Consider the following 14,257-nt stretch of genomic DNA (forward strand, 5'->3'; position numbering starts at 1 on the left):
TGCATTTGGCAGGGAGTCTGCTTGGGATTCTCTCTCTCTGTCCCTTCCCCCTGTGGGTGCATGTTCTCTTTTTCCCTCTAAAAATAAATAAATAAAATCGGGGGGGGGGAATGGAGCAACTTAGGAGCAAAACCAGAATCCATGGGCAGCATAAAAATCAAAACTAGTTAAAAACGTATCCTTACTATGAGCCCCAACTGCACAGTATTAGCCTCTGTGGGAGAGGAAGCAGAGGATGTTCAATAAATATTAGTTGGAAAATATGGGCTGATATGAGAACATATTTTTTTTATTAACGTATACTGTATTATTAGTCTATAAGGTAGAATTTAAGTAAACTTAAAATACTTAATTTAAGGTAGTATTTAGTGATTCACCATTTGCATATGACACCCAGTGCCCCTTACTTCAAGGGCCCTCCTTAATGCCTATCACCGTATTACCCCATCCCCCATCGACCTCCCCTCCAACAGCCCTCAGTTTGTTCTGTAGTTAAGAGTCTCTCATGGCTTGTCTCCTTCCCTGTTTTATTTTTCCTTCCCTTCCCCTATATTCATCTGTTTTGTTTCTTAAATTCCACATGTCAGTGAAATGATACTGTATTTGTCTTTCACTGACTGACTTCTTTCACTTAGCATAATACCCTCTAGTTCCATCTACATTGTTACAAATGGCAAGATTTCATTCTTTTTGATGACTAACATATCCATATATATATATATATATATATATATATACACATATATATATACACACACACACATATATATAATTTCATTATATGTATTATATACATTATAATTTCATATATATATTTTTTTTTTCTTCTGTCGATGAACAGTATTTGATATTGGGAAGGGTGTTGTTCAGTCCAGTACTGGGTTAGTGCAAGAAGTTCCTGGTAATTCCTGAAGGACCTAAAGCAGTCTGGATCTTGTGAACTCTGAAGACTGACCGGCCAGAGTTCCCTTCAGGGATATCCCCCATGATCCCCATCTGCTTAGAAGAAATAAAAGGAGTGGAATAAAAATTGAGCAGGGGAGAGACCCAGAGATGAAGGAAGAGAAAGTCTAGATAAAATTGGAGGAGGGGGATGGAATGAAGAAACCTTAAAAATCAAGCTAGCATGTCTTTAAAACAGAAGAGGGAGCTACATGAAGTCAGAACCACACCTTCTAAAAGTTCAGGAAAACTTATGTCATAGAAAAAAGTATATTATAAAGAGATTGAAGTAAAATCCCACACAATTTTTGTGAAGTGAGAAAAGAGAATATATAGGAGAATAATATCCCTGTAGATGGTAGAAGCCCACCACAAAGACATGTCCACAAAACAGATAACAACTGGAACATCTTATTTCAAAACAAGGTAAATGTTTAAGAAAATGATATGAAATAGGAAAGAACAGAGGCAAAGTGAAAAAACTCAGGAAAGAATTAGAAATAAAAGACATTTCAGAAATGAAGATGCAGCTAAGAGCAATTAAGCACAACTGGTAATAGCTTAAGAGACATATTGGATTAATGGAAGAGACTTTTATTTATTTTTTTAATTTATTTATTTTTGAGAGAGAGAAAGTGAGAGAGTGCACAAGTCGGGGCAGCGCAGAGGGGGACGCAGATTCCCCACTGAGCAGGGATCCCCATGCAGGACTTGATCCCAGGACCCTGGGATCATGACCTGAGCCAAAGGCAGATGCTTAACCAACTGAGTCACCCCGGTGCCCAAGGAAGAGAATTTTAAAATCAGTCAATAATGAAGAAGTTAAAAGGATTCAAGAGAAAATAATGAATATTGAAAATGGGGGAAGAGGCACCTGGCCGGCACAGTCGGTGGATAACGCAGTTCTTGATCTCAGTGTTGTGAGTTTGAGCACCATGTTGGGTGTACATTACTTAAAAATAAAAATAAAAATAAAGTGAAAAGAAAGAAGTTGTAAAGAAAATGGGGGGAAGAAAAGATCCAACATAAGGATAACAGGAGTCCCTGAATTTGAAACAGTAACAAAGTAAAGGGATGGAACAAACAGAAACCTATAATCTAAGAAATGTTACCTTAAATAAAAGAACTGAAGTTCTATATCAAAAGAGCACACATTACACACCTGAGAATATGAATTTAGAACCACAAGCGCTGAAACATTCTACTAAAATTATTGGACTCTAAATGAAAGAGGGTGGAGGAAATTATGAGCATCTGGGCAAAGAGGCTGCTAAGGAAAGGGGAAGTATTGGCAGACTTTGCTAACACTTTATGCTAAAAGAAAGCAACATATTTAAGATACTTCAGGGAGGAAAATGAACCAAGAGTTCTAGATCCATTAAAACTGATGAAATTTCGGGCGCCTGGGGTGGCTCAGTGGGTTAAGCTGCTGCCTTCGGCTCAGGTCATGATCTCAGGGTCTCTGGGATAGAGTCCCACATCGGGCTCTCTGCTCAGCAAGAAGCCTGCTTCCCTCTCTCTCTCTGCCTGCCTCTCCGTCTACTTGTGATCTCTCTCTGTAAAAAAAAAAAAAAAAAAAAAAAAAGAAAAAAAAACTGATGAAATTTCAAGTATAATGCACACAGAGATAAACTGTCATCAATCATGAAAACCCTTGGGTGATAATGTTCCCTTGAGCCCTTCTGTCAGAATCTGGTAAAGAATAAGTTGCAGCCAACCAAAATGACTAGAGATGCATCAACATTAGGATGGGTGATGAGCGTTAAATACAATTATTGGTAGAATTAATCCTAATTGTGGGCTAACAAGGAGAGAATACACCATAGAATGAATCTGTCCTCTGATGGTGAAGATACAGTATGACTCAAACATGGAGGAGAGTGGGGAGAGTTAATGCCCAGAAAATTTTAAACCATTTTTAGGAGTCAAATTAGTGGAGATGTATTAGAGTAGTATCATTTTGAGACTGTTGTGTGTGTCATATGGGATAAAGTAGATGGGCAAACATGGGACAGTTTCGTTCTCTTATCCTCTGTGTTCTTGAGAATCAGTATACTCATGGAAGAAAGGAGAAACAGAGGTAATACAGACAATGCTAAGTAAAAATCCTCCAGTTTGACATTAAGTTGGAAGTATCAGGATAAATTGACGAAAGTATTTTATCCTTAACCGTGAAAGACCTAAACATTGACCACTCCAGCAATTACACAGCCATAGTGCTCACAATTCATGTGATTTTGAAATGCCGTTTCTCACTGAAAACAAACTAGGGATTTTTAAAGAAATGATTGACCACAAGTCAAGGCAAAAAACATACCAGAGGAGTCAGGAATATCTTGTCATATTAGCAAGGAAGATGTCAAAGATCACGGGGGTTGTGTCAAAAGGACTCAGGAGACAACTTGAAGAGGCTGCTACTAGCCGAAGATGGGACAATTTGAGCTTTGATAAGGATGATAATTAAAATGGATTGGAATGTCTCATACAATCCATAAGTTCATAATGATACCAAAAACTAACTGGTCACTTTTGGAGGGTAATAAGGAACTAATTTTTATCTCTAAAACATTAAGAGAAAAGCATTACTTTTCTTTTTTTCAGAGAATCAAGCATTACTGACCTAATAGGAACCATATTACTGAGTAACCGTACAGTCAATAAGAGAGAACTCTCTTTATAGAAATTCCCAGTTAATAAGTGAAAAAGGAAATGATAGAATTAGAGTATCACTATTTTCAGCCCCTAGTGAAGAAATGGATTTAGGCAATGAGAATGCGTGGCCGCTACCATCATCAGAGGGGAGACAAGCAGATATATGCTTGCTATGAAAGAACAGAAGCTATGGTTTTGCTAAAGAGATGAAACCTGAATCCGGTCTAGTCTTTGGATCTAACTACCAGTTTCTGGAAGATAGGGGACAGGGGAGCAGGCTGAGCTGCATCTTGAGTGTGTAGGTAGCAAAATCTAGACTGGGAAGTTCTACCCGTCAGACTGCCTGGATTCATCAATAGGTAAATTGAAAGGAAAAAAAGGAATGGAAGACTTAAAAGACACCAAATTTAAACAGATTTTAAAAGGCAAGACTAAAGTATTAGTTCCAGGGATATATACATGTGTTCCTATCTATAGAGAAATCCAAGAGAGTGATGACTATGAAAATCAGGATGGTGGTTAATTTGGGGGAAAGGGAAGGAGTTGTAATTGGGATGGCACACGTGGAGGACTTGTGGGATAGCTGGTGAACAAAGTTGTATTTCTAGACCTAGGTGGTAGTTATAGCGTGTGGGCCGTGTAATAGTCCATTAGGCTATGTATTTGTTTGTGTGGTTCTATATGTATGTTTTGTTGTATAATAAAATGGATAAAAATCTACTCTGTCTTCTTTTATGGTAAATAACAAGTTTCTTTCTTGGTGGTGAAAGTGGTCAACATCAACCCAGCATGGAGTCAGAGGCCATGGAGGAAGGTGGTGGAGTACCCTAATCAATGCATGAAATGAGCCAGTGTCCATTTGGCACCACATCTCTGAACCTTTCGGTGTGGCAGTGTGCTCCATAGCGTTTGGTAATGGACCACAGAGCATCATGTTAGGTGTGGCACTTGATAGGAGTTAGGGGAAGAGCCGAGTTGAGGAATCTAAATCTTTGATTACCCTGCAGAGGCCATATGGGTCACATAACGTACCTCCCGTAGCATCCCGGTTTGCAAGCCTAGGGGAAGTTCTGTGCTGTGGAAGGGGTGCAGATTTCAGCGTTAGAGAAATTGGGGTTTTTGGCAAGTTACTTAATCTTGAAATTGTTGCGCTTCAACATTCATAAAGTGATGTCATTAATGTACACAGGGTGGCCGAGGTCATTGGATAACATGTATGAAAACCCTTGATTAACTGTGAAACTCTGAGAAATTATTACCATTTTGGAGAATCTCAACGAAGGTATCAGGAAAGTCCTGAGAAGGCCCTGATATCTCACCTCTGGAAAATTTTGAGACTCTGCAAGCAGGAAATGAAGGCTAAGGCAGAGACGTAAACTGCTGGACTATTAAATGTCTGCTGCAACACTCAGAACCTCATGGCAAAGGCTGGGAGACTTAGTGGGTCCAGGCATTTATACAAATACCTGCCCATTCACTAGCAGACCATTAAGTTAGCTGAGTGGGTCTTTAGCCACACATGACAAAGAATATAGACTTTATAGAAGCACTTCTGGAAAGTTTCTTCTAAAAAAATGGCAACAATAACAAAATTCTAGGGAGAGGGTGTCATCTGATTTCCAGAGTTCCACTTTTATGTAATTTACAATGTCCATTTTCCAACAACAACAACAACAAAAAATCTCAAAACATACAAAGAAACAAGAATGTATGGCCCCTACACAAGCAAATAAAAGTACAGTCAATAGAAACTGTCCCCGAGGAAGCCCATCTCTTCGGCTTACTATGCAAAGGTTTTTAATTTGGAGATTGTAAGTATGTTCAAAGGACTAATGAAAAAAAAAAATCCTATCTAAAGAACCAAAGGAAAATATGAGAGGACTGTCTCACCAAATAGAGAATATGAGTAAAGAGAGAAATTTTAAAAAGAGCCAAATAAAAATTCTTTAGTTGAGAAGTACAATAATTGAAATATTTATTAGAGGAATTCAGTAGCAGATTTGAGCTAGTGGAGGAAGGAATTGAAAAACAGAAAGATAGGTCAACTGAGATTATCCAGTGCGAGGCACAGAAAGAAAAATGAAGGACTAGGGGGTGCCTGGGTGGCTCAGTCGGTTAAGAGGCTGCCTTCAGCCCAGGTCATGATCCTGGAGTCCTGGGATTGAACCCTGCAATCTGGATCCTAGTGGGAGCCTGGTTCTCCCTCTCCCTCTGCCTGCCACTCCCCCTGCTTGTTCTCTCTCTTTCTGTCAAATAAATAAATAAAATCTTAAAAAAAAAAAAGAAAAATGAAGGACTGAAAATGATCAGAGACATGTGGAACCTCATCAGATAAGGTGTCCCAGGAGATGAGAGAAAGGGCAAAAAAATTATAAAGGAATAATGGCCCCAAATTCTCCAAATTCAATGGAAAACATTAATCTACACATCCAAAAACACCAGCAAACTCTGAGAATAGACTCAGAAATTCATCTAGACACATCGTGAACAGACTGTTGAAAGTCAGAGAACTTGAGAGTACCATTGGAGAAACGATTCATCACATACAGAGTATCCTCAGTAAAATTAATGCTGATGTGTCACCAGAAACTACAGTGGCCAGAAGGTAGTGGGGTGTTATATTCAAAGTGCTGAAAGAAAAAAAAAAAAAAGCCAAGGATTCCGTATCCAGAAAACCCATCCTTCAAAAATGAAAGAGATGAATGATGTCAGTGAAAATGGTAGAGTAGGTACTTTAAGGGTCCATCTGTCCACAGAAGTACCTGAAAAGGGACAAAAAGTGTCAGAACTCTGGAAAATAGTCAAAGATTTATAGCAAATGAGTGAAGAGTGAATCCAGAAAGTCAACTTTTACTTTTTATTTTTTAAAAAATATTATTTTTTAAAAGATTTTATTTGTCAGAGAGAGAGCACAAGCAGCGGGAGAAGTAGGCAGAGGGAGAAGCAGGCTCCCCAAGCAAGGAGTCTGACAAAGGACTTGGATCATGGGATCATGACCTCAGCTGAAGGCAGATGCTTACCTGACTGAGCCACCCAGGCATCCCAAAGATTATTTATTTTAGAGAGAGTGCAAGCAAGTGCAGGGGGGTGGGGGCGGGTAGAGGCAGAAGAAGAGAGAATCCCAAGCAAACTTCCTGCTGAGAATGGAGCCCAACCCAGGGCTTGTCACAAGGCTTTATCTCATGACTGAGATCATGACCTGAGCTGAAACCAAGAGTCGGATGCTTAACCAACTGTGCCACCCAGGTACCCAAGAAAGATTCAGCTTTCAAAAGATAAGAAAACTTTACAACATTTTATTTTGTCCCTGACCCAGTCCCCTCCTTCTTGTGGTGATGGCCCTGAAGATGGCAGCCTAAGTTCTGACTGTGGAACTCTGGTCTCCTGGGTTCCAGAAGCCACAGAGCAGACTTTGTTCTTAAAGAGTTATGTTGTCTCTTTTGACCTGTTTGAGGGCTGCCTGAAGGACTGATGCAAGGCAATTGCCTTTGTTTTGCCTGACTTAGAACTTTCTCAGCACAGAAAGGTGATTCTGCAGAGAGCATTTCTTAAAATCATTGAGAGACAGATGAAAAACTCACTGCTATCTAGGGCAAAACAACAACAGCAACCACAACAAGAGACCAGTTGACATAAACAAAGGACATGCTGAAAGCCTTAGAAGAAAATCCAGGAGAAAGAGTCTTCGGAAAATGAAGGCATTAACAAACTTCCATGTATGTGGTAGAGTTTAGAGAGCCCTAAATGCCCAGGACAGGGTATATGTTTGGAAAAGAACTAAGAAGACCTCAAATTTTCACCTCTGATTGATATTTAGGCTCAGAACATGTACGGAGTGAAGGCTAAGGTATATAAATGACTTGGCTAAGCATTGGAGGAGTTCTCCAACACAGAGCTGTCTGCAAAGACTAGGAAAGGTTTTTTCCTTTGTTTCCCTCCTTTCCTTCCCTGTCTCCCTCTTTCTCTTTCTTCCTTTCCTGTTCCTTCCTCCCTTCCTCTTTTTCTTTTTGTGTGAGGTATTTAAAAAAATCTCTCTTTAAGCACTAACTAAAGGAAGACACTTCAAAGGCCAGACTGATGGCAAAGAATACAGTTTTAAAGCATAATTTTAACATTTTATTTTTAAGTAATCTCTGCATTCAACATGGGGCTTGAATCCTGAGATCCTGAGATCCAGAGTCACATGCTATACCAACTGAGCCAGTCAGGCACCCTGCAAAGAATATAGTTTTTAAAAAAACTGTTGAGCCAGGCCACTAAATAAACAACACTACCCACAAAAAGTAACAAACTCTGAGGAAAGGGAAGAATCTGATTTTTTAAGGGGGGGACGGAGCTCTAAGGAAACAGAATTATTATATACTATTGAAGCTAAGGTTTTATTAATTAAAAATAGATCGTTACACGTTTAAGAGCTTAATTGTAAAAACACAATGAAAAAGTATACAGAAGAAGAATGAGAAAAGAATCCAAGTGGTACACTACAAAAGAATCAAGCACAAAAGAAAGAAGTAATGGAGGAATTAAGGAACAAAAAAAAATGGGACGTATATAAAACATCACAACATGGCAGAGGTATTTCTTCTTTGTTAGTAATTACTTTAAATATAGAGGAATTGAGCTCTCCAATTAAGACAGAATGGGTTATTTTTTAAAAATCCAAATATTGGGACACCTGGGTGGCTGAGTCATTAAATGTCTGCCTTTGGCTCAGGTCATGATCCTAGGGTCCTGGGATTGGGTCCCACATTGGGCTCCCTGCTCAGCGGGGAGCCTGCTTCTCCCTCTCCCACTCCCCCACTTGTGTTCCCTCTCTTGCTGTCTCTCTGTCACATAAATAAATTTTTTTAAAAATCTTTAAAAATATCCAAGTATATGCTGTCTACAAAGAATTTGTTTGAGATCCAAAGATACAAATAGGTTGAAAGTAAAAGAATGGAGAAATATATAACATGCAAGTAGAAATGAAAAGAGAATTAGGTTGGCTGTACCCAAATCAGACAAAATAGATATTAAGGCAAAAACTGTTATAAGAGACAAGGGCATTATATATTAACAAAAAGGTCAATTTACCAAGAAAACAGTGATTTTTCTCAAATGCACACGAAGCATTCTCTGGGATATGTTGTGCTATAAAGCAAGATGCAATAAATTTTAAAATATTGAAATCATGCAAAGTATCTTTTCTGACAACAGTGGAACGAAACTGGAAATCAATAGCAGCAGGAAAACTGGAAATTTTTCAAATATATGGAAATACTCTTAAATAACCAACAGGTCAAGGAAGAAATCACAAGGGAGATTAGAAAGTACTTTAAGGTAAATGAAAATGAACACACAGGGGTACCTGGGTTGCTCAGTGGGTTAAGCCTCTGCCTTCAGCTCAGGTCATGATCTCAGGGTCCTGGGATTGAGCCCTGCATCTGGCTCTCTGCTCAGCAGGGAGCCTGCTTCCCTCCGCACCACCCCCCACCCCCCAGGCTGCCTCTCTGCCTACTTGTGATCTCTCTCTCTTTCTGTCATAAATAAATAAAATCTTTTTAAAATTAAAAAAAAAATGAACACACAACGTAACACATAAGGAATATAGTCAATAATATTGTAATAACTTTGTATAGTGACACCTGGTAACAACACTTACTGTGGTGAGCATTTCATAATGTACATAAACATCAAATCACTGTTGTACACCTGAAACTAATATTGTATGTCAATATACTTCCATTTAAAAAATAATAATAAAACTTATAGGATGCGGCAGAAGCAGTGCTCAGAGGGAAATACATACCTGCAGATGCCTGCATTAGGAAAGATAAAAGATCTTAGTTTAATAACCTAACTTTAGACCTTAAGGAACTAGGAAAAGAAGGGTAAATCAAACCAAAAGCTAGCAGAAAGAAGAAAATAAAAAAAGATTAGAGTGAGATAAACAGAGAAGAGACCAAATCAACAAATTCAAAATTTCATTTTTTGGAAAAGATTGACAAAATCGACAACTTGAACTAGATTGAAGAAGATAAGTGAAGACTCTGCTAATAATAGAAATGAATGTGAGACATTCCTACTAACCTCAGAGAAATAAAAAGAGATATAAGAGAACACTATAAACAATAGGATGCCAACAAATTAGACAACCTAGATGAAATGGACAAATTCCTAGAAACTTAATAACTGCAAAACTGACTTAAGGAAAAAATAGGAAACTGACATATTAGAACAGTCCTATAATAAGTAAAGATGTTAAATCACTAAGCAAAAACCTCCCAACAAAGAAATGCCCAGGACCAGAAGGCTTCACTAGTTAATTTGCTCCTGCATTTATGTATGTATGTATGTATGTGTGTGTGTGTATATATATGTAAGAGAGAGAGAGCACAGGCAGGGGAAGGGGAGAGGGAGAAGCAGACTTGCTGATGAGCAAGGAGCCCAACTCAGGGCCCAATCCCAGGCACCTGGAATTATGACCTGAGCTAAAGGCAAATGCTTAACCAACTGAACCACTCAGGATCCCCATCCCTCTGCATTTAAAGAAGAATAAATACCAATGCTTCTCAAACTTCCAAAAAATAGAAGAGGATGGGACACTTTCGAATTCATTACATTAGTCCAGCATTACCCTGACACCAAAGCCAGAAAAAGACATCACAGGAAAACTACAGACAGATATTCCTTATGAATATAGATGCAAAAATCCTCATGGAGATAGTAACAAACCGAATCCAGCAGCCTATTTTAAAGGATTAGACACCATGATCATGACACCATGATTCATTACTTGATTTATCCCTGGAATGCCTTCAACATATGAAAGTCAGTCAATGTAATACACCAGTAGAATGAAGGAAAAAATAAAAATCCAAGTTTGTATCAGTTCTTGCTGAAAAAGGATTTGACAAAATCCAATACCCTTTAATGATTTAAAAACAAACAACAAACCAAACCAAACAAACTAGAAGTAGAAGGGAAATTCCTTAACCTGATAATGGACAATTTATGAAAAAATCCAGTTAACATCATGCTCAGGGGTGAAAGGCTGGAAATCTTTCTAAACTAAGATCAGGAAAAAGACAAAGATGCCTGCTTTTACCATTTTTTAAAATTATGCTGGAAGCCTTAGCCAGAGCAATTAAGCAGGCAAAAAAATGGCATTCAAATTGGAAAGGAAAAATTGAGATTATCTTTGTTTGCATGTGACTTGATGTTATGTATAGAGAATCCCAAAGAATACACACACACACACACACACACACACACACACACACACACACACAAACTATGAGGACTATTAAATTGAGCAAAGTTGTTGGACACAAGATCAACAACAAAAATCAGACATATTTCTGTATACTAGCAATGAACAATCTGAAAAGGAACTTAAGAAAATTTGACTTACAAAAGCATCCAAAACAATAAAATGCTGAGGACTAGATTTCACCAAGGAGATAAGAGATGGGTGTCTTGAAAACTATAGAACATTGATGAAAGAAGTAAGACCTACATTAATGGAAAGATACCCTGTATTCATGGATTAGAAGACCTGTTAAGACTTGTTACAGGGGTGCCTTGCTGGCTCATTTGATTAAGTGACCGACTTCAGCTCAGATTATGATATCGGGGTCTTGGGATTGGACTCTGCATCAGGCTCTGCATTCAATAGGGAATCTGCTTGTCCCTCTGGCCCTACCCCTGCTTGTATCTCTGTCTCTGTCTCTCTCAAATAAGAAGAGAGAATCTTTAAAAAAAAAAAAAAAAGACTTGTTACAAAGACTACCCAGAGTGATCTAGAAATTCATTGCAATCCCTATCCAAATTTAGAGAAAAAATTTTCTTTTTTTAAAAAAAGAAACTGGGGTGCCTGGGTGGCACAGTTGTTAAATGTCTGCCTTGAGCTCAGGGCATGATCTCAGGGTCCTGGGATGGAGCCCCGTATCAGGCTCCCTGCTTGGCAGGAAGCCTGCTTCTCCTTCTCTCACTCCCATTGTTTATGTTCCCTCTCTCGCTGTGTCTCTCTCTGTCAAATAAATAAAATCCTAAAAAAAAAAAAATAAAAAAAAAATAAAAAAAGAAACTAAAAAATAGATTCTCAAATTCATGTGGATGTGCAAAGGGCCTTGAGTAGCCAAAACAATATTGAATGTGAAGAACAGACTTGGAAGACTTGTACTTTCTGACTTCAAAACTTACTACAGAGATATTGTAATCAAAACAGTGTGGTACTGACATAAGGATAGACATAGACAAAGAATATAATTGAAATTTTAGGAATAAAACCAAATTAAGTATGGCTAATTGATTTTCAACAAGAATGTGAAGACCATTTAGTTGGGGAAGAATAGTCTCTTCATCATATGGTTCTAGGATAACTTGATATCCACACGCAGAGAATAACTCAGATGCCCACCTTACACTGTATTCAAAAATTAACTCACAATGGGTCAACATCCCAAATATAAAAGCTAGAATTCTTAGAAGAAAACACAGGGGTAAATGTTCATGACCTTGACCTCAGCAATAGATTCTTATGTATGACACCAAAAGCACAGGCAACAAAAGGGAAAAGCAGATAAATTAGATCTCATTAAATGGAAACATTTGTAAGTCTCAGGGAACTATCATGAGAGTGAAAAGATAAGCCACAGAAAGGAAGAAAATATTTGCACATCATGAATCTGATAAAGTTAACGTGCAGACTATACAAAGAGCTCCCACAACTCAACAATAACATCAACTACAAAATAACCCAATTAAAAAATACCCAAAGGACTTGAGTAGACATTTCTCCAAAGAAGATAAGCAAACGACCAATAAACACATTAAAAGATGTTCAGAATCACTAAGTCATTAGAATGAGAAATACAAATCAAACTCACAATAATATACAACTCCACACCCTAATTATTACAATCATTATAAAAACAAAAACTGTGAAATGGAGAACAAGTGTTGGTGCTGTGGATGTGAAGAAATTAGAACCCTTGTGCATTGTTGGTGTGAATGTAAAATCATGGAGCCACTCTAGAACACATCTCAAAAAGTTAAATGTAGAATTGCCGTATGATCCAGCAATTCCACTTCCAAGTGTATACTCGAAAGAATCAGAAATAGAGACTCAAACAGATTCTTGTACACCATTGTTCAGAGTAGCCAAAAGGTGGAAGCAAATCATGTGTCCGTTGGCTGACGAATGGATAAAGAAAATGTGTCTATATGTAAAATGGAATGTTATTCAGCCTTTAAAAAGAATAAAATTGTGATACACACTACAATGTGGATAAACCTTGAACACATTATGCCAAGTGAAATAAACCAGGTATAAAAGGGCAAATATTGTATGGTTTTATCTGCATGAAGTAGTTAGAAGAGGAAAATTCATACAGACTGGAACTAGAATGGAGTTTTCTGGGGGACGTGGGGAGAGGAGAATATGAGGTTACTGTTTGTTGGGTACAGAGCTTCTGTTTGGGAGGATGAAATAGTTCTGGAAATAGATGGTAGCGATGGTTGCACAATACTGTGAATGCACTTAATTCCACTGAATTGATTGTACATCTAAAATTGGTTAAATAGGGTAATTTTCATGTTATGTATATATCTTACAATAAGTAGAAACAAATGTTATAAATACTCAAAACTAACCCCCGCCTCACTGAATTTTACATTTTAAAATGATGAATTTTATGGTACATGAATTATACCTCAATTTAGAAAATTAATGAGCTGACCTTTTGGAAAAGAGGAACAGAATAAAATCAAAAAGAAGGGAAAAGGAAGGAAACGTAGAAGAATAAAGGAAAATAGAAAAAAGGAAATAATAAAGATAGGGACAAAAATTAATGAAATAGAAAGCAAAGATTCCAGAGAAAGTATTAACAAAGCCATAGTTAGAGCTTAGGAAACAATTATGAAATAACTTTTTTCATGAGACAAGACAAATGGAAGCTCTGAATCATGTTAGGGGTTTTTTTTTTTAAGATTTTTTATTTATCCATTTGATAGAGAAAGAAAGCAAGAGTACAAACAGGGGGACAGCAGGCAGAGGGAGAAGCAGGCTCTTCGCTGAGCAGGGAGCCCTATTTGGGGCTCGCTCCCAGAGCTCTGGGATCATGACGTGAGCCAAAGGGAGACGCCTGATCGATGGAGCCACCCAAGTGCCCCTCATGTCAGGTATTTAAAAGGAAAATTACAGATACAGTAGATGTCAGTAATCTAATAATTTTATGTCAATGAATTTGAAAACTTAGCTGAAATAAGATATTCTAGAAAAAATTTACAAAACTGATATTCAATAAAAAAGCAAAAACTTGAAATAAACTTTGTATGTCCTTATATTTCCTTTAATGGCTATAAAGCATTGAATTAGTAGTTAAAACTTTACCCCCGAAACCTACGACCCAACCCGGACTAGATAGTTTTACATTCATGGAAGATACCGTTCTAAACAAATACAGTGCTTACAGTGATGAGCTAAATGAGTATATCTGCCTTGCCCACAGGCAGTTCATCTTGTGAGGCTAGTATAACTTCCATGCCAAACTAGACAAGGATAATAGGAGAAAGAAAAATGACACCAAATTATATGAACATTAACACAAAAATCCCAAAGAGAAAATTAAGAAACTGAATTAGAAAATGGATGAAAAAGAGAATATATATCATTGCCAAG

General features: G+C 37.7%; 2 protein-coding genes across 2 annotated transcripts in view; both read left to right on the plus strand.

Annotated features, from left to right (window-relative positions):
- PCBD2 (pterin-4 alpha-carbinolamine dehydratase 2) overlaps positions 1-14,257 on the plus strand; it is a 76,102-nt gene that overhangs the window by 60,180 nt on the left and 1,665 nt on the right. The gene's annotated exons all lie outside the window — the stretch shown is intronic.
- Positions 1-14,257, plus strand: part of CATSPER3 (cation channel sperm associated 3) — a 34,497-nt gene that overhangs the window by 3,911 nt on the left and 16,329 nt on the right. The window lies entirely within an intron of this gene.

Source organism: Lutra lutra, chromosome 5, assembly GCF_902655055.1.
Source record: "Lutra lutra chromosome 5, mLutLut1.2, whole genome shotgun sequence".
NCBI lineage: Eukaryota > Metazoa > Chordata > Mammalia > Carnivora > Mustelidae > Lutra > Lutra lutra.